Source organism: Triticum aestivum, chromosome 5B, assembly GCF_018294505.1.
Source record: "Triticum aestivum cultivar Chinese Spring chromosome 5B, IWGSC CS RefSeq v2.1, whole genome shotgun sequence".
In the NCBI taxonomy this organism is placed as follows: Eukaryota; Viridiplantae; Streptophyta; class Magnoliopsida; order Poales; family Poaceae; genus Triticum; species Triticum aestivum.
In genome coordinates, this window is record NC_057807.1 from 307583410 (window position 1) to 307605441 (window position 22032).

The window sequence follows — 22032 nt, forward strand, 5'->3', positions numbered from 1 at the left end:
CATCCTGACCAAAACGATGGAATGCCAACATTTTGGCGAAGGAAATAGCCGTCGGGAACTCGCCCACACGCTACTGCGGGATCACAACGGCTGGCCAAAAAGTTGGCTATGAGCCAAAAACGTGGATGCGATCCAAACACTGGCCCAACCTATGGTCAACGACCAAAATTTTGGAAGGGCGGCTTCGGTCTGCCATCCAAACAGCCCCATAAGCTTCTTGCAAACCTAAGCTTCTCTCAAGAAAGCTCGTGGTTCTAAGAGGGAACGTGCCACCTTTGAGTGTGAAACGATATACGCTCCCCCCTTGAGTTTGTTTACAAAGGCAACATAGAACTACATGAGTGCCCTGTTAAATTTTGGAATTATTCCGGGTTCGTTTGTCATTTTTATACATAATTGAGTTTCTGGTCATTTAATGTGCACAAGTCAAATTTGAACTACAAGCACATGTTCTCGTGCACCAAAGTTGGTTGAAAAATCACATATGTGTTCTCAGGTGAATTTCTAGGTCCCATGCAAGAAATGAGAATAAAATTCAAACATCTGGGCATTATGGCTCGGCCGAGAACATTGAGAAACTTGGTTTAAAATTCTTGTAAATCCAAAACACATCTGAAAATCATGAAACTTGGCATGGTGTCATGTCATGGTACTACCATGCTGTGGTAAAAAATTTGGCCGAATAGGAACATATTTTGGTATAAGCTTCTTGCAAACCGAAGCTTCTCTCAAGAAGGCTCATGGTTCTGAGAGGGAACATGCCACCTTGGAGTGCGAAACAATACACACCGCCCCCCTTGAGTTTATTTACAAAGGCAACATAGAACTACATGAGTGCCCTGTTAAATTTTGGAATTATTCCGGGTTTGTTTGGCCTTTTATACATTAATTGAGTTTCTGGTCATTTAATGTGCATAATTCAAATTTGAACTACAAGCACATGCTCCCGTGCACCAAAGTTGGTTGAAAAATCACATCTTTGTCCTCGGGTGAATTTCTAGGTCCCATCCAAGAAATGGGAATAAAATTCAAACATCTGGGCATCGTGGCTTGGTCGAGAACATTGAGAAACTTGGTTTTAAAATCATGAAACTTGGCATGATGTCATGTCATGGTAGTACCATGCTGTGGTAAATGTTTTTGGCCGAATAGGAACAAATTTTGGTATAAGCTTCTTGCAAACCGGAGCTTCTATCAAGAAGGCTCGTGGTTCTGAGAGGGAACGTATCACCTTTGTGTGCATAATTCAAATTTGAAATACAGGCACATGCTCCAGTGCACCAAAGTTGGTTGAAAAATCACATGTGTGTCCTCGGGTAAATTTCTAGGTTCCATGCAAGAAATGGGAATGAAATTCCAAATTCTGGGCGTCGTGGCTGGGCTGGAAACATTGAGAAACTTAGTTTTATAATTCCTGTAAATCCAAAACACGCATGAAAATAATGAAACTTGGCTTTGTGCCATGACATGGCACCAACATGTTGTGGTAATTTTGTAGTCCGATTTGCGAAGACGTACACATTAACAATCAACAAAGTCATTTTGGAACAAGTGTTGTCACGTTAAAATCGGAAACACAAGTATATTGAAACCATGGGTGTTCTATTTACTACCATTTACGTGCCTCCACGCGTCCCCTTTTTTTATTAGCTGGGAGGCGCCATGCAGGGTAGCTATTTGAGTACGAGAGACGTGCAATCAGACCCCTGCGCGTGCTTATCGGGAGGAGAGCCCTTTGACCTCCATCTGCCGTCCACCTTTGTCCCAAGGTCTCCATTAATGGCCCCCGAGCCTCTGTTTAATGGCGTGGCTATGTCTCACTCGACTGAGATTTAAGAGAGAAAAAAGAAAATCTGAAAGCACAGATCTTGATGTAAGATCCGACGGACCTATATAGCATCTACTGCGACTTATAGCAAGACTGATGAATATATAAGGACGACAACAGTGGATAATAATTGGCTACATAATTAGGATGATAATTAAAAAAGCCACATGCGGCTACGCCCGAAATACACAAGGGCAAAAGAAGAAGGAAGACATGGATCTAGATCGCTGATCTCTACTTTCTTGATGCATTGCTGCAGGCCGCGGGAACTAGTCTCCGCGGCGAGCGGTGATGAGCTCTTTTGTGTACTCAAGACGCTGCTTGAGAGCATCCACGGATTCCTCCACCAGCCTTTGGAGCTCGATGCAGAGCATGTCATTCTCGTCCATAAGTTTCTTGACGATGACGTTGGTCCTCTTCAACAAGGCACTGGTCTCCTCCTGCTGGTTTGCACTTTGGATGATCTTCGCCCTCAGCAGGTCGCGCTCGGCCCGGAGCCTCTCATTGCCCTCCCTTAGTTGTCGGATGACGCCGGTAGCCTGTTCAAATGAGGTTTTCATGTTATCCTGCAACCTCGCCCAGCCGAAGATCTGATCCATCTGGCTATGGACGATCGCATGCATGCGCCTGTAAGAGTCGTCGCCTGCCCCCGAGACATTTTCCCAAGCTGCCGCGGTGCGGCGAGACATCTCTGCTGCATTCACGGCGCGGCAGGACATCTCTGCTGCTTCCACGGTGCGGCCGGACCTATCTGCTGCATTGACGATGCTGCGGGACCTCCGTGCTGCTTCGGCGGGACGGGAGGACCTCTGTGCTGCTACTTCCATGCGGCGGGACATGTCAGCTGCTTTCGTAGCGAGGTGGGACATCTCTCGTGCTTCCGCTTCCATGCTCGCCTCTCCCTGGTGGTAATCTCTCGACCCAGAACTCACGCTGGCCATGGCAGATGCAAGGGAAGGATACTGAATGACTTGTTTGTTTTTGTGGATGAGGAGTTGAGGAGGAATGTGCAGTCATCTTGGCATAGTAGTATTTATAACCGAGTACTAATACGCTCCTAAGTGGGAAACCGTTTAGGTTGTGATCGGTGTGAACAGGTTTGCAATTCAATACAACATGGCAGTAGTAGTAATTTGGAATGTGACGAGACGCAAGCTCAAAAATTATTGACGGTTCTAGTTTCAAAGTGCGGCACTATTCCCGGATGGCGTAACGTGGGCACGTGTTCTCGGCCGTGGTGTAGCATATGCCATGGTAGTTCTTTTTCTACTGCTGTGTACGTGTAATAACTAGCATCGTCGTATACATATCTTACAGTTTATGGGGCGTTCGACAGGAATAGCCGCGTGGCGAGCTATAGGCTAGTCTTTTTTCAGACGCATTAAACCTATCTCTCGGGACTTCTCACACGCACCATCATGCCACCCACATACACTTGTACTCTGAGTTTAGTACGTTATACAAGAAGAGAATAGGTGCATGCACGCACTCGTCCTCTCACACACGCATTTGTTTTTTCTTGAAAAGGAGGATGATGACCCCCGGCCTCTGCATCTAGGAGTCACAGACGCATATGTAGCTACGAAGTATAGTGTTCTCAACCATCCGATTGGATCTATCATAGGATTCACGTTGCTCCTTGGCCTTGAGAACGCGGAAGCTAAGCTGGAGGCGCGAGGTTTTGGTTAATGTGTGGGCCGCACACGGCACCAACACGACACGAGCTTCGTCTGCCTGGTGCGCAGTCCGGTGAGTTGTCCAACACAACCAGACCCTGCTTGGTATCTGCGCCTCGACTTATGCGCAGAGAAATTAGGGTCCGAGGGAGTACTACTAGTAGTAGCACTACTTTGATGTGTCGCGTCAACTCACACAAGTATGAAACACTTCGTGAACATGTCTAGATACATCTATATTTGATGTACTACTAGGCATATACTCCCTCCGTTCCAAAATACTACTCTATTTGACTTCCATTTGTCCAAAGATGGATGTACCTATATACTAAAACATGTCTAGATACATCTATATTTTGACAAATGGAAGGCATGTATTGTGGAACGGAGGGAGTGTTTGTCATCAAAATGGATAAAAAGGGACGCATCTAGAATCAAAACATGTCTACATACATCTCCTTTTATGCATTTTGATGACAAGTAGTACTTATTACCCAAAGGAACTTTATATCCAATAGACACAAAATATCCGTTCGACTATTGGAAATTACTGATCTGATGTCGAAGTAATTGCAGCATCGCCACCAAAACCCACCATTTCTTAAGCTAAAGTAGACTGAGCTAATCCCTATATTAGCATATTACTGAGATAAATAGAAGGAACTGTAGAAACATTTAGGACGTGAGCTTGTCAAACTGAATGTGGAGGGACACCAGCTTAGCCCCGGCCAACAGCTTGGGAGGAACTGTGTAGAAGCTCAGCTCCTGCACGACGACGTCTCCAGGATCCTTGCTGCTTGTCACCTCCATTTCCACCATGACAGCATCGGTCATGCCTTTGGGCTCCCCCGGCGGGCCGTTCGCCCATAGCTTGGCCACGTAGTGCGGCAGTGGGGACGCCCCCGCTCTGATGCAGACGACCGACACAGTGATAGGCGTGCCAATGTCGAGCACGCCGCCGACCAAGAAAAACATGCGGCCGTCCTCCTCCGCGAACAGCAAGAGCCGTGGCTCCGACAGTGGCACTTGCAGCTGGAGCACCTTGTCGTACTGGATCCTGTGCACGGCCATGGGATGCGCAGTGCTGATGTGGTGGTAGAGCGCCGGCGGTGGGCCTTCGTAGCCGCAGACAGGCACGGGGCATTTGCAGGGCGCAAGCGGACACACGCTCTGGTGATCGGTGAGCTTGTGGTAAGTGACGTAGAGCCCACAACCTTCGTGCAGGCACTCCACCCTCTCCGACGAAAGGACGGCGTCCACCGCCATGTTCCACACGTCGAAGCCACTGCTGCGCTTGCACTTCTGGCACTGCCGCTAGTTCCTGGGGCACTCGACGCGACAGTCCATGCAGGCCAGGTGCCCTCCCTTGCACCGCAGAAATCAGTCGAACAACACATCAATCAATAAACCTGCACCTTGCTCAATCAGCCTAATGGACGAGGTGTATCCGAACCTCATACACTGGAGGCGTCAATGGGCGGAGGCACAAGGTGCAGTGGAGCACGGTGAGGTCCATCAAGACCTTAGAGAGCTCCATCGTCGGGTCTTGTTCCGTCTGCATGATCTCTCCCTCCTCGTGCACAACCATCTCTCGCTTTAGGGCCGGGGCATGATACGTCCATTTTGCATCATGCTTTTATATAAATATTTATTGCATTATGGGCTGTTATTACACATTATATCTCAATACTTATGGCTATTCTCTCTTATTTTACAAGGTTTACCATGAAGAGGGGGAATGCCGGCAGCTGGAATTCTGGCTGGAAAAGGAGCAAACGTTGGAAATCTATTCTGCACAACTCCAAAAGACCTGAGACTCCATGAAACAACTTTTTGGAATTATTAAGAATTTATGGGCGAAAGAAATAGGCCAGGGGGCCCACACCCTGTCCAGGAGACATGGGGCGCCCCCAATAGGGCGCGACCCCCTATCTCCTGGGCCCCCTGGTGGGCCTCCGGCGTCCATTTTCTACTATATCATCACTTTTCCCCTGGAAAAAATTGTGGGCAAGCTTACGGGATGAAACTCCGCCGCCACGAGGCGGAACCTTGGCGGAATCAATCAAGGGCTCTGGCGGAGCTATTCTGCCGGGGACACTTCCCTCCGGGAGGGGGAAATCATCACCAACGTCAGCACCAACGATCCTCTCATCGGGAGGGGGTCAATCTCCATCAACATCTTCACCAGCACTATCTCCTCTCAAAACCCTAGTTCATCTCTTGTACCCAATCTTGTATCAAAACCACAAATTGGTACCTGTGGGTTGCTAGTAGTGTTGATTACTCCTTGTAGTTGATGCTATTTGGTTTACTTGGTGGAAGATCATATGTTCAGATACTTTATGCATATTATTACTCCTCTGATTATGGACATGAATATGCTTTGTGAGTAGTTACGTTTGTTCCTGAGGACATGGGTGAAGTCTTGCTATTAGTAGTCATGTGAATTTGGTATTTGTTCGATATTTTGATGAGATGTATGTTGTCTTTCCTCTTGTGGTGTTATGTGAACGTCGACTACATGACACTTCACCATTATTTGGGCCTAGAGGAAGGCATAGGGAAGTAATAAGTAGATGATGGGTTGCTAGAGTGATAGAAGCTTAAACCCTAGTTTATGCGTTGCTTCGTTAGGGGTTGATATGGACCCATATGTTTAATGTTGAGGTTAGGTTTACCTTAATACTCCTTTTCGTAGTTGCGGATGCTTGGAATAGGGGTTAATCATAAGTGGGATGCTTGTCCAAGTTAGGACAGTACCCAAGTACCGGTCCACCCACATATCAAATTATCAAAGTACCAAACGCGAATCTTACGAACGTGATGAAAACTAGCTTGACGATAATTCCCAATGTGTCCTCGGGAGCTCCTTCTTCATTATTAGAATTTGTCCAGGCTTATCCTTTGCTACACAAAGGATTGGGGCACTTTGCTGCACTTTATTTAATTTATTTACTTTTTGCTCGTTACTATTTATCCTATCACAAAACTATCTATCACCTACTATTTGAGTGCTTGCAGAGAAAACCTTACTGAAAACCGCTTATCATTTCCTTCCGCTCCTCGTTGGGTTCGACACTCTTACTTATCGAAAGGACTACGATAGATCCCCTATACTTGTGGGTCATCAAGACTCTTTTCTGGCGCCGTTGCCGGGGAGCGTAGAGCTCTTCGTGAGTGGAACTTGGTAAGGAAACATTTATATAGTGTGCTGAAATTTTCTGTTACTTGTCACTATGGAAACTAATCCTTTGAGGGGCTTGTTTGGGGTATCTTCACCCCAACCAGAAGAGCAAAGAGATTCTCCTCAACCTACTGAACCTTATGAAAATATTCACTTTGAGACTCCTTGGGTATGATAGAAAAACAGATAGCTAATCCTTTTGCAGGAGACGGAACATTGCATCCCGACTTACACCTTATCTTTGTGGATGAAGTTTGTGGATTATTTAAGCTTGCAGGTATTCCTGATGATGTTGTCAAAAGGAAGTTCTTCCCTTTATCTTTGAAGGGAGATGCAATGACATCGCATAGGCTATGTGATGATACGAGATACTGGAATTATAAGCGATTGAAGTTGGAATTTCACCAGAAGTTCTATCCTATGCATCTCGTTCATCGTGATCGTAATTACATATATAATTTCTGGCCTCGCGAAGGAGAAAGCATCGCTCAAGCTTGGGGGAGGCTTAAGTCAATGTTGTATTCACGCCCCAATCATGAGCTCTCTCGGGAAATGATTATTCAGAATTTTTATGCTCGGCTTTCTCTTGATAATCGCAACTTGCTCGATACTTCCTGTGCTGGTTCCTATATGCTGAAGACTATTGATTTCAAATGGGACTTATTGGAAAGAATTAAACACAACTCTGAAGATTGGGGTTCGGACGATGGTAAAGAGTCAGGTATGACACCTAAGTTCGATTGTGTTAAATCTTTTATGGATACCGATGCTTTCCGTGGATTTAGCTCTAAGTATGGACTTGACTCTGAGATAGTAGCTACTTTTTGTGAAACTTTTGCTACTCATGTTGATCTACCTAAAGAGAAGTGGTTTAAATATGATCCTCCTATTGAAGTGAAAGTAGTTGCACCTATTACAGTCGAAGAGAAGACTATTACATATAGTGATCCTATTATTCCTACTGCTTATGTTGAAAACCCTCCTTTTCCTGTTAGGATAAAAGATCATGTTAAAGCTTCTATTGTTGTTCGTAAGAGTAATACTAGGACCAATACACCTCCTGAGCAAATTAATGTTGAACCTGGTATTGCTATGATTAAAGATCTTTTGGATGAGGACTTAGATGGGCATGCTATCTCTTTCTTGGGTGAAACTGCTAATATTGCTAGACCCGATAGTAAGACACATAGACCTGTTGTAGGCACGCCTGTTATTTCTGTTAAAGTAGGAGATCGTTGTTATCATGGCTTATGTCATATGGGTGCTAGTGCTAGTGCAATACCCTATGACTTATATAAAGAAATTATGCATGACATTGCACCTGTTGAATTGGAAGGTATTGATGTTACTATCGACTTGACAATAGAGATACTATTTCACCAATTGGGATTGTTAGAGATGTTGAAGTTTGTGTGGGAAGGTTAAATACCCTGCTGATTTTCTTGTTCTTAGTTCTCCATAAGATGACTTTTGTCCCATTATTTTGTAGACCCTTCTTGAATACTGTTAATGCTAAGATTCACTGTGAAAAGGATACTGTCACAATCGGCTTAGAGGGTATGTCTCATGAGTTTAATTTTGCTAAGTTTCGTAGACAACCTCGTGATAGAGAATCACCTAGTAAGGATGAGATTATTGGTCTTGCTTCTATTTCCATGCCTCCTACTGATCCGTTAGAACAATATTTGCTTGACCATGAAAATGATATGTTTATGAAGGAAATAAGGGAAATAGATAAAGTGTTCCTTAAACAAGAACCTATGCTGAAACATAACCTTCCCGTTGAAATTCTTGGGGATCCCCCTCCACCCAAGGGTGATCCCGTGTTTGAACTCAAACCATTACCTGATAATCTTAAGTATGCTTATCTTGATGAAAAAGAAATATATCATGTTATTATTAGTGCTAACCTTTCAGAGAAAGAAGAAGAAAGATTATTGAAAACTCTGAAGAAGCACCGAGCTGCTATTGGATATACTCTGGATGATCTTAAGGGCATTAGTCCCACATTATGTCAACACAAAATTTCAGTGGAGAAAGATGCCAAACCAGTTAGAGATCCTCAAAGACGATTAAATCCCAAAATGAAGGAAGTGGTAAGAAAGGAGATACTAAAGCTCCTTGAGGCAGGTATTATTTATCCCGTTGCTGATAGTGAATGGGTAAGCCCTGTCCATTGTGTCCCTAAAAAGGGAGGTATTACCGTTGTTCCTAATGATAAAGATGAATTGATCCCGCAAAGAATTATTACAGGTTATAGGATGGTAATTGATTTCCGTAAGTTAAATAAAGCTACTAAGAAAGATCATTACCCTTTACCTTTTATTGATCAAATGCTAGAAAGGCTATCCAAACACACACATTTTTGCTTTCTAGATGGTTATTCTGGCTTCTCTCAGATACCTGTATCAGCGGGGGATCAATCTAAAACTACTTTTACTTGCCCTTTTGGTACTTTTGCTTATAGACGTATGCCTTTTGGTTTATGTAATGCACCTGCTACCTTTCAAAGATGCATGATGGCTATATTTTCTGATTTTTGTGAAAAGATTTGTGAGGTATTCATGGATGACTTCTCCGTCTATGGATCCTCTTTTGATGATTGTTTGAGCAACCTTGATCGAGTTTTGCAGAGATGCGAAGACACTAGTCTCGTCCTGAATTGGGAAAAGTGTCACTTTATGGTTAATGAAGGCATTGTCTTGGGGCACAAGATCTCCGAGAGAGGTATTGAAGTTGATAAAGCCAAAGTTGATGCTATTGAAAAGATGCCATGTCCCAAGGACATAAAAGGTATAAGAAGTTTCCTTGGTCATGCCGGCTTTTATAGGAGGTTCATTAAGGACTTTTCTAAAATCTCTAGGCCTCTGACTAATTTATTGCAAAAAGATATTCCTTTTGTCTTTGATGATGATTGTGTAGAAGCATTTGAAACACTCAAGAAAGCTTTGATCACTGCACCTATTGTTCAGCCACCTGATTGGAATTTACCTTTTGAAATTATGTGCGATGCTAGTGATTATGCTGTAGGTGCTGTTTTAGGGCAAAGAGTCGATAAGAAATTGAATGTTATCCAGTATGCTAGTAAGACTCTTGATACTGCCCAGAGAAATTATGCTACTACTGAAAAAGAGTTCTTAGCAGTTGTGTTTGCATGTGATAAGTTTAGACCTTATATTGTTGATTCCAAAGTTACTATTCACACTGATCATGCTGCTATTAAATATCTTATGGAAAAGAAAGATGCTAAGCCTAGACTCATTAGATGGGTTCTCTTGCTCCAAGAATTTGACTTGCATATTATTGATAGAAAGGGAGCTGAGAACCCCGTTGCAGACAACTTGTCTAGGTTAGAGAATGTTCTTGATGACCCACTGCCTATTAATGATAGCTTTCCTGATGAACAATTAGCGGTCGTCAATGCTTCTCGTACTGCTCCTTGGTATGCTGATTATGCTAATTACATTGTTGCTAAATATATACCGCCTAGTTTCACATACCAGCAAAAGAAAAAGTTCTTTTATGATTTAAGACATTACTTCTGGGATGATCCACACCTTTATAAAGAAGGAGTAGATGGTATTATTAGACGTTGTGTGCCTGAGCATGAACAGGAACAAATCCTACGCAAGTGTCACTCTGAATCCTATGGAGGACACCACGCTGGAGATAGAACTGCACACAAGGTACTACAATCTGGTTTTTATTGGCCTACTCTTTTCAAAGATGCTCGTAAGTTTGTCTTATCTTGTGATGAATGTCAAAGAATAGGTAACATTAGTAGACGTCAAGAAATGCCTATGAATTATTCTCTTGTTATTGAACCGTTTGATGTTTGGGGCTTTGATTATATGGGACCTTTTCCTGCCTCCAATGGTTATACACATATTTTAGTTGCTGTTGATTACGTTACTAAGTGGGTAGAAGCTATTCCAACTAGTAGTGCTGATCATAACACTTCTATTAAAATGCTTAAAGAAGTTATTTTTCCGAGGTTTGGAGTCCCTAGATATCTTATGACTGATGGTGGTTCACACTTTATTCATGGTGCTTTCCGTAAGATGCTTGCTAAGTATGATGTCAATCATAGAATCGCATCTCCTTATCACCCGCAGTCTAGTGGTCAAGTAGAGTTGAGCAATAGAGAGCTCAAATTAATTTTGCAAAAGACTGTGAATAGATCTAGAAAGAATTGGTCCAAAAAACTTGATGATGCATTATGGGCCTATAGAACTGCATACAAAAATCCTATGGGTATGTCTCCATATAAGATGGTTTATGGAAAAGCATGTCATTTACCTCTTGAACTTGAACATAAAGCATATTGGGCTATTAAAGAGCTCAATTATGACTTCAAACTTGCCGGTGAGAAGAGGTTGTTTGATATTAGCTCACTTGATGAATGGAGAACCCAAGCATATGAGAATGCCAAGCTTTTCAAAGAAAAAGTCAAACGCTGGCATGATAAGAGGATACAAAAGCGTGAGTTTAACGTAGGAGATTATGTGTTATTGTTCAACTCTCGTTTAAGATTTTTTGCAGGAAAACTTCTCTCAAAATGGGAAGGTCCCTACGTTATCGAGGAGGTCTATCGTTCTGGTGCTATAAAAATCAACAACTTCGAAGGCACAAATCCGAGGGTGGTAAACGGTCAAAGAATTAAACATTATATTTCAGGTAATCCTATCAATGTTGAAACTAATATTATTGAAACCATAACCCCTGAGGAATACATAAGAGACACTTTCCAGAACGTTCGAGACTCCGAAAAGGCATAGGTACGTGGTACGGTAAGTAAACCGACTCCAAAACAACTCTAATGGCAATTTTTATCAGTTTTGGATTATTGAAGGATTTTAGGAAGAAAGAAGTAGTCTGAAAGGGACACGAGGCTCCCACGAGAGAGGAGGGCGCCCCCCCCCTGTAGGGCGCCCCTGTCTCGTGGGCACCTCGTGTGCCTCCCGGACTCCGTTTTCTTGTATGTTACGTATTTTGGTCGGTAAAAATTCATTATATATACTCCCGAAGGTTTTGACCACCGTATCACGCAAATATCCTCTGTTTTCGTTTCGAGCTGTTTCTGTTTCAGATCTAGAGCATCATGTCGTCTCCAAGCGCTCCCAAGGACAAGTTTTTTGAGAGGGTTATTAACCCCTATCTTGCGGAGGTGCTGCATCACCCTCAAACCATTGAGATGCGTGAGGTGTTGCACATCCGCGATGTGGAGGGACCAAGGCGTACCGGGAGCGTGGAGACAAAGCTCGAAGCTATGGAGCAAGAAGTTTTCAAGTGTCAAGGGATGGTGGAGCGTGGACTCAACGCCAACCAGATGATGATCACGGAGTTCACCAACAACCACAAGATGGATGCCAAAGTCATTGGGGAGACCATCTTCAAGCTTCAAGAGAAAATCGAGCACCTCCAAGCCCAGATTTATGACCTGCAAAACCAGAACTGTGAGTATGAATATAGATTCAAAAGGATGAGTTTGGCTGCAGATTTAAGGATCCCGGAGACTCGATCATCCTTTTATGATGGAGAGCCTATGCCTTGGAAGACGGACGACAAGCCTGCATCATCAACAACTCCTACTTCACCACCTCCGAAGAAATAATCACATGGGTATGGGCACTCCCCTTGGCAACTGCCAAGCTTGGGGGAGGTGCCCCGGTATCGTATCACCATCACACTCCTATCTTTACCGCTTTATTTAGTTCGATCCTTTTAGTAGTATCTTGATCTATTAGTTCGAAGTTTTGATATCAAGTAGTTTTGAGTTTTGCTTTGTGATCTCTTTATGTAATCGAGTCTGTGTGCTATCTATAATAAAGATTAGTGTTGAGTCAAGGGCTTTGCTATGTTGCTATGATCTTGAGAAAGTAGAAAGAACAAAAGAGTTCATATTGATCTTATGGATAGTGATAACTTCACACATAGAAAGTATGAGGCATAAAAATTGTTGAGAGTTGATGAACGTAGCCTTGGTCATCGTTGCAATTAATAGGAAGTGATAAGGAAAGAGGGGTTCACATATAAATATATTATCTTGGACATCTTTTATGATTGTGAAGCACTCATTAAGTATGACATGCTAAAAGAGTTGATGTTGGACAAGGAAGACAACGTAATGGTTTATGTTTTCCGACATCTCAGTTAAAGTATATTGTCATTGACCTTCCAAACATGTTGAGCTTGCCTTTCCCCCTCATGCTAGCCAAATTCCTTGCACCAAGTAGAGATACTACTTGTGCTTCCAAATATCCTTAAACCCAGTTTTGCCATGAGAGTCCACCATACCTACCTATGGATTGAGTAAGATCCTTCAAGTAAGTTGTCATCGGTGCAAGCAATAAAAATTGCTCTCTAAATATGTATGACTTATTAGTGCAGAGAAAATAAGCTTTGTACGAACTTGTTGTGGAAGTAATAAAAGCGACGGACTGCATAATAAAGGTCCACATACAAGGGGCAATATAAAGTGACGTTCTTTTGCATTAAGATTTATGCATCAACCCTAAACGCACATGACAACCTCTGCTTCCCTCTGCGAAGGGCCTATCTTTTACTTTATGTTTTACTTTATGCTTGAGTCAAGGTGATCCTCACCTTTCCCTTTTTATTTTATCCTTTGGCAAGCTCCTCGTGTTTGAAAGATCATGATACATATATCCAATTGGATGTAAGTTGGCATAGGCTATTATTGTTGACATCACCTAAAGGTGAATATGTTGGGAGGCAACACAATAAGCCCCTATCTTTCTCAGTGTCCGGCTGAAACTCTATAACCACAAGTATTGCGTGAGTGTTAACAATTATAGGGGACTACGAGATAGTTGAGTATGTGAGCTTGCTGAAAAGCTCTATTATTGACTCTTTCTGATGTTACGATAAATTGCAATTGCTTCAATGACTGAGATTATAGTTTGTTAGTTCCCAATGAAGTTTTTGAACCATACTTGACATTGTGAATTGCTTATTACTTGAACATAGGAAATCATATGACAAAATCCATATATGTTGCTGTTATTAGAATGATCATGATGCCCTCATGTCCGTATTTTATTTTTATCGACACCTCTATCTCTAAACATGTGGACATATTTTTCGATTTCGGCTTCCGCTTGAGGACAAGCGAGGTCTAAGCTTGGGGGAGTTGATACGTCCATTTTGCATCATGCTTTTATATCAATATTTATTGCATTATGGGCTGTTATTACACATTATATCTCAATACTTATGGTTATTCTCTCTTATTTTACAAGGTTTACCATGAAGAGGGGGAATGCCGACAGCTGGAATTCTGGCTGGAAAATGAGCAAACGTTGGAAACCTATTCTGCACAACTCCAAAAGACCTGAGACTCCACGAAACAACTTTTAGATTTAATAAGAATTTTGGGCAAAAGAAATAGGCCAGGGGGCCCACACCCTGTCCAGGAGACAGGGGGCGCCCCCCCTAGGGCGCGCCCCCTATCTCCTGGGCCCCCTGGTGGGCCTCCAGCGTCCATCTTCTGCTATATGAAGGGTTTTCCCCTGGAAAAAATCGTGGGCAAGCTTACGGGACGAAACTCCGCTGCCACGAGGCGGAACCTTGGCGGAATCAATCTAGGGCTCTGGCGGAGCTGTTCTGCCGGGGACACTTCCCTCCGGGAGGGGGAAATCATCACCAACGTCATCATCAACGTTCCTCTCATCGGGAGGGGGTCAATCTCCATCAACATCTTCACCAGCACCATCTCATCTCAAAACCCTAGTTCATCTCTTGTATCCAATCTTGTATCAAAACCACAAATTGGTACCTGTGGGTTGCTAGTAGTGTTGATTACTCCTTGTAGTTGATGCTATTTGGTTTACTTGGTGGAAGATCATATGTTTAGATCCTTTATGCATATTATTACTCCTCTGATTATGAACATGAATATGCTTTGTGAGTAGTTACGTTTGTTCCTGAGGACATGGGTGAAGTCTTGCTATTAGTAGTCATGTGAATTTGGTATTCGTTCGATATTTTGATGAGATGTATGTTGTCTTTCCTCTAGTGGTGTTATGTGAACGTCGACTACATGACACTTCACCATTATTTGGGCCTAGAGGAAGGCATAGGGAAGTAATAAGTAGATGATGGGTTGCTAGAGTGACAGAAGCTTAAACCCTAGTTTATGCGTTGCTTCGTTAGGGGTTGATATGGACCCATATGTTTAATGTTGTGGTTAGGTTTACCTTAATACTCCTTTTTGTAGTTGCGGATGCTTGCAATAGGGGTTAATCATAAGTGGGATGCTTGTCCATGTTAGGGCAGTACCCAAGTGCCGGTCCACCCACATATCAAATTATCAAAGTACCGAACGCGAATCTTATGAACGTGATGAAAACTAGCTTGACGATAATTCCCAATGTGTCCTCGGGAGCTCCTTCTTCATTATTAGAATTTGTCCAGGCTTATCCTTTGCTACATAAAGGATTGGGCCACCTTGCTGCACTTTATTTACTTTATTTACTTTTTGCTCGTTACTATTTATCTTATCACAAAACTATCTATCACCTACTATTTCAGTGCTTGCAGAGAAAACCTTACTGAAAACCGCTTATCATTTCCTTCTGCTCCTTGCTGGGTTCGACACTCTTACTTATCGAAATGACTACGATAGATCCCCTATACTTGTGGGTCATCAAGACTCGTTTCTGGCGCCGTTGCCGGGGAGCATAGCGCTCTTGGTGAGTGGAACTTGGTAAGGAAACATTTATATAGTGTGCTGAAATTTTTTGTTACTTGTCACTATGGAAACTAATCCTTTGAGGGGCTTGTTTGGGGTATCTTCACTCCAACCAGAAGAGCAAAGAGATGCTCCTCAACCTACTGAACCTTATGAAAATATTCACTTTGAGATTCCTTCGGGTATGATAGAAAAACTGCTAGCTAATCCTTTTGCAGGAGACAGAACATTGCATCCTGAATTACACCTTATCTTTGTGGATGAAGTTTGTGGATTATTTAAGCTTGCAGGTATTCCCGATGATGTTGTCAAAAGGAAGGTCTTCCCTTTATCTTTGAAGGGAGATGCAATGACATTGGTATAGGCTATGTGATGATACGAGATATTGGAATTATAAGCGATTGAAGTTGGAATTTCACCAGAAGTTCTATCCTATGCATCTTGTTCATCGTGATCATAATTACATATATAATTTCTGGCCTCGCGAAGGAGAAAGAATTGCTCAATCTTGGGGGAGGCTTAAGTCAATGTTATATTCGTGCCTCAATCATGAGCTCTCTCGGGAAATGATTATTCAGAATTTTTATGCTCTGCTTTCTCTTGATAATCGCAACTTCCTTGATACTTCCTGTGCTAGTTCCTATATGCTGAAGCCTATTGAGTTCAAATGGGACTTATTGGAAAGAATTAAACGCAACTCTGAAGATTGGGGTTCCGACGATGGTAAGGAGTCAGGTGTGACACCTAAGTTCGATTGTGTTAAATCTTTTATGGATACCGATGCTTTCCGTGGATTTAGCTCTAAGTATGGACTTGACTCTGAGATAGTAGCTACTTTTTGTGAAACTTTTGCTACTCACATTGATCTCCCTAAAGAGAAGTGGTTTAAATATAATCCTCCTATTGAAGTTAAAGTAGTTGCACATATTACAGTTGAAGAAAAGACTATTACATATAGTGATCCCATTATTCCTACTGCTTATGTTGAAAAACCTCCTTTTCCTGTTAGGATAAAAGATCGTGTCAAAGCTTCGACTGTTGTTCGTAAGTGTAATACTAGGACTTACACACCTCCTGAGCAAATTAGTGTTGAACCTAGTATTGCTATGATTAAAGATCTCTTGGATAAAGACTTAGATGGGCATGTCATCTCTTTCTTGGGTGAAACTGCTAATATTGCTAGACCCGATACTAAGACACATAGACCTGTTGTAGGCACGCCTGTTATTTCTGTTAAAACTAGCGGATGCACCCGCGCATTTGCGCGGCTAGATTTTGATAGTTTATTCATTACCTAGTATGCAGTTTCTTTTAGCTTTGTATATGGTTCTTTGTAACTCCATCTATTCTTCACTTTTTCATCTATTTTGTCCTTTGATGCTTTTCTGGACTAACAACATAGGCTATAACATTCAATCTTACAATATAATTACTATACTTATATATCTTAGTAATACAAATAGGTTGGCTCAGTATATATCTGATATGCTACCATCCCCTATTTTGTGGATAACTTCTTCCTTCTCCTAGGCTTTGCTTCTTGTGCTTCATCATCATCTTCATTCCTTGTATTTTTTACTTTTGTTGTAAAATATTTCTCTTGCTTTCTGACAAATTTGTCTCGGTGCATTCATCCTCCGAGTCATCAGATATTACAATAGTTCTCAGTCTCGTTTTTTGTCACTACGAAGTTCACATGACGACGATGATATTTTGTCCCGACGTCCATCTTTTCTTGATTGTAGTTCCATTACTATCGTTCACATGATAATTTGGTAGCTGAAACTTTATTATTTTTTGGCTGCAAAATAAATATGAATTTTCGAAATTAGACATAAGTCTAAAAATTTAGAAGTGTGTAATGTGAATAAATAAACCACCTTTTTATCAAGCATGTGCTGCTTGCTCGTTCCATGTTTTAACACGGTGCCCACCTCATCGTCCATCAATTCTTGTGTAAGATTTATAGTTAGAGAATTGTAAACATGATACTTTATTTTTAAAAGAAAACACCTTTACCTTAGCATGTGTACGCGCACATTTGCAAGGCTAAATTTTTAAATACAAAGTGGTTAGTATAAATATTAGTATGAATGTTGCTTGGGTGTTTATTGAGAAGTACATATTATACCTTTTAGCTTCTTATACGATGCTCATAGGGGTAGGGTGTGCGTGTATGTTTATAGTGGTGAGTGTATGCACGTATATATGAATGTTTGTGTCTGTATTGTGTTAAAGAAACTTGATAGAGTATGCATGTGTGTTCATAGGGATGAGTGTATGCGTGTATATATGAGTGTTTGCGTTCGTATTGTGTTAAAAAAACTTGCTTATATATCTACATATCTATTATTTCCACATTGTGATAATTGCTGTTATTTTATTTTATACCCACCCATCATTTTTACTACTACTTACTTTGTGTAGCCCGTGTATCAATTATAACGGGATGCTATAGGCCTAGTGGTTGTGACGCGGGTCCATTTGAGTCAGTAATAATGCTACCACTGTAGTTTTTATCTCAGAGTAAACATACGTATACATGTTACCCCTCCCTCCAGGCTTCAGTAAAAAAAAGTCCCCTGTTGGCTTCGCTCAAAAAAGAAAAAAAGCCCATCCCCACCGCTACACATCCAGATGCGCCACCGCGCTACCGCCTCCGATTCGCAGCCGGGATGGAAGATGTCGTTGCTGGCCTTCACAGAAGTAATTCCCATGCTACCTAGCTCTACTCGTTGGTTCTTTTCGTCTAATTTCTGTTTGCGAACATAGGATGCAAGCCCTAATCATGGCGATTGGCGATCCGGGGTGGACCAAGAAGCAGGGTCGAACTCTTTGAGTTGGGTGTTAGGTCGTTGGTAGCAGGCCATCCATGTCACGGCGGCATTGAGAACAAAAAAATGGTTGCTGGAGGGAGGCTGATTGTGATGGATCTGAGGCAGAGGATACACACCGGCCATGGTCCATGAGAAGTATATATCGGAGTATATCCGTATAAGCACATTGGGGGAGAAATAGCTATTTGCGGCCTTTTTAGTTGCTCATGTTTTTGGATTTGTACCAACGTAAGTGTTGTACTTCATTGTGTCCTTTCTAATGCAGATTATCTTATGTGCTTCCTTCTAGGATATTATATTAATCTTGTGTTTTAGGAGATGGCTATGCTATTGAACATTTTCTCATGGACGTCTTAAATTGAAAAGGCCATAAGCTACCAGTTCACATGATAATTTGGTAGCTGAAACTTTATTATTTTTTGGCTTCAAAATAAGTATGAATTTTCAAAATTAGACAAAAGTCTAAAAATTTAGAAGTGTGTACTGTGAATAAATAAACCACCTTTTTATCAAGCATGCGATGCTTGTTCGTTCCATGTTTTAACATCGTGCCCACCTCATCGTCCATCAATTCTTGTGTAAGATTTATAATTAGAGAATTGTAAACATGATACTTTATTTTTAAAAGAAAACACCTTTACCTGTAAAAGACCACTAAAAGTGCATGTATGAATGTATTTGAAAAGAATTACAGTTTGCGTCGCACTCTTATCATATGATAAGATTCTTCTTATCTTGGTAGCTGTCAAGTACTCATACTATATCTACGTAAATAAATAGTCTGTCTTTACTATTCGTAAGCTACTAATCAATCGATCTTTTGGATAAATTCCTTGTTCACTTAGGCCTCCATTTTCCATAGGCAATATCAGAGTCTTCATCTTCAAGAGCTGCAATTACTTTTTACTTTTGCATGCACCAGTTTTTTGTTCTCGCAGGTATTTTTGCTTCTTTCTACAACACTTGTCCCGGTGCGTCCATCCTCCACGTCATCTAATAATACAATACATCTTCGTTTAGCATAGTCATTGAGGGGTCCATGTGATGATGATATTTGTCTCAATGCCTATCTTTGTTCAGCATAGTCCCATTAATATCGTGTGGTTCTTTTTTCTTAGGCACCAGTTCACATAACCTTTTCCTTGGTCGGTCATCATTATTCTGTGTCTGCAAAATGAAATGCATTTAAAATTAATACATGCTTAAAAATCTAAAAGTGTGTATGGTGGAAACATTAATCTCCCTTTTAGCTCGCATGTCTTGCTTCTTCGTTTTTTGTTCCAACACGGTGTCCACTTTGTCATCTATCAACTGTTTGGCATACTGCAAGATAAGCCAGTGAGGAAGAACAGAAAAGATAGTACTTAGTTAATTATTTTGATGAATTAAATGCACCTTTACCTCCTCAGCTTTATTGTTCAAGTACAACATCTCTAGCAAGGCATAAATCTTCTTTTTACTGCCTAGTTTTGCTTGCCAAAAATAAGATTACTGCTGTTGAGCTTGAATCTAAAGATAATTTAACCTCGCCATTAGATGCGCACATCTGAGTCTTCATCGTTAAATGTTGTATTTTTGACTTTTGCTTCGATGTGTTATTAGTAGACCAGAATAGATAATGTTTCATACTTGTGAAGAAGTTCTTGAATTTTGGATATATCTAGATCCCTACGTATTCTTGTGGCACATGTTCACTTTACGCACAAACCCATCAACAATTAATCTATTACATATTTTTGTTTTGTAATTAAAAGATGAGATTTCGAAATTATTGGACTTACAATTGCATTTTTGCACCATTGTTTAGGTCACTGTAAGGACGGTTTGGTTTTGGAGTACATATTCATCCAAATAATAAGCAAACATTCGGATATCGTAACTTTGGTTTCAGCCGAAGATGTTAAGCCTGAAAATTTAATGCCGACCGCAATGGAGGAAGTTAGAACTTAAGACATTGGTATGCACTCTGCACTTACTCTTGTATTGGAAAATAAATATCACGGATATAGGACGGTTTTGTGTTCTTTGTTGTTTTTTTTGTTCCACATGCTTCATCTGGGTAAGTAGTCCGATGACATCTGTCAATTTGGTGATTAATTACCTCATAGTTATAATGATTGATTAAACAAAAATCTGATTTATAACTGTAACATACCTTAGCATTGCTTACCTTTATATGCTTCTTGTTGTAGTATGACCTTGGTATCGGACTCAAAGTAGTAATTCTGAAAAACTTTCAATAATCCTACATCTGTCAAATTGGTGATTAATTGCCACATAGGTAGAATGATGGATTAGCCCCAAATCTGATTTACAACTATGACATACCTGAGCATTATTTATCTTTTTATATGATTGTTGTAGTATGTCCTTGCTAGCAAACTCAAAGTAGTACTTATGAAAAACTTCTGATTATCCTTTCACCGCCTTTCTCTGTGTATTGTATGCAAACTTTTTTCTAATATCATTGTTCAGCGGGCCATATTTTGTGCCTCCCACAACCTATTGCTAAATGAATAAATATATTTCTTAGTTATCCTTTGGTTTATAAGTATCCATCTGATTTTTATGTATGGTAGCATGAGTTGTTTGGTCCTCTATGAAAATAACTACTATATACTTATCAACTATTGTTTGATACAGTACAATAGTCCACATTTCAAATTGTATATAATAAACCTGCTCATCTGTGAAGATCACATCAAGACTCAGTCATCGATTGTTTTTGAAACAATAGTCTGCAATTAAATATGTATAGCATAAACCTGTACATCCATCAAGACCACATCAAGGCTCATAAGTTCATCGGTTGTAGGATTGATTGTATCCCATGTTCTCGTTACTTTCACTAAAACATCCCAGTTTTGGTCTCTTGTTGAAGTTTCTCAACTTCTTGTATTCCCTAGCGTTTTCACTTCAAAAGGATTAAAACGCATTGCTTCAAAAGGATTGAAAAAGTTGTTGTCAATTGATAACATAAATATGAAGATTTTAGCTGAAAAAGTGAGTTCATAGTAATAATAATTACTAACCTTGTTGATTCAGGTGAGAAGGAAACTCAGATGGCTGGGTGTAACTTCTGTAGAAATCGAGTTGCATACCACTTCATAATTTGGGCTGGCTTTGATATTTGCTGTGCTCCGAGTCTGAACATCTCGCGTCAGAGTCTGTTGGCTTCTATTGTCCTGGTGGTGGCAAGTCATGGCATCATAGAGCTGGTTGGCTTCAGTTTTCTTGGTGTGGTGCAGAGTCGTGAGTTTGCTGGGTATCTTAGATTTCCATGGTGGGCGATGGTTGGGTGTAACTTCTGTAGAAATCGAGTTGCATACCACTTCATAATTTGGGCTGGCTTCGATATTTGCTGTGCGCCGAGTCTGAACATTTTGCGTCAGAGTCTGTTGGCTTCAATTGTCGTGGTGGTGGCATAGTCGAGTCATGGCTTCGTAGAGCTGGTTGGCTTCAGTTTTCTAGGTGTGGCACAGAGTCGCGAGTTGCTGGGTATCTTAGATTTCCATGGTGGGCGTGTGTTGGCTGATGGATGTGGCAGGCTGTGTATTTTTATGGATGAGTTCTCACCGTTGTCTTTATGGAGCCCTTGCATGTTTATATTTCCAATTAAAGGCTATATGTGACAACGTGATGATGGATGCGGTCAGCCGTGTATTTTAATGGTGACCGTGTCCGTATGCACTCCTTTGCATGTGTATGTGTTTACGTGCTCTTGGCTTACCGAGTTAGGCACGTGTCCTTCCAAGTCTTGATTAGGCATTGTATGTGACAATTGTTGACACGTA

General features: G+C 41.3%; 1 long non-coding RNA gene across 1 annotated transcript; it reads left to right on the forward strand.

Annotated features, from left to right (window-relative positions):
• Nucleotides 1–17885: 17885 nt before the first annotated feature.
• Nucleotides 17886–21825, forward strand: LOC123111545 (uncharacterized). The gene is made up of 3 exons (XR_006454541.1): nucleotides 17886–18107; nucleotides 18174–20195; nucleotides 21284–21825. It is a non-coding gene; the product is annotated as an uncharacterized lncRNA (long non-coding RNA).
• Nucleotides 21826–22032: the final 207 nt, after the last annotated feature.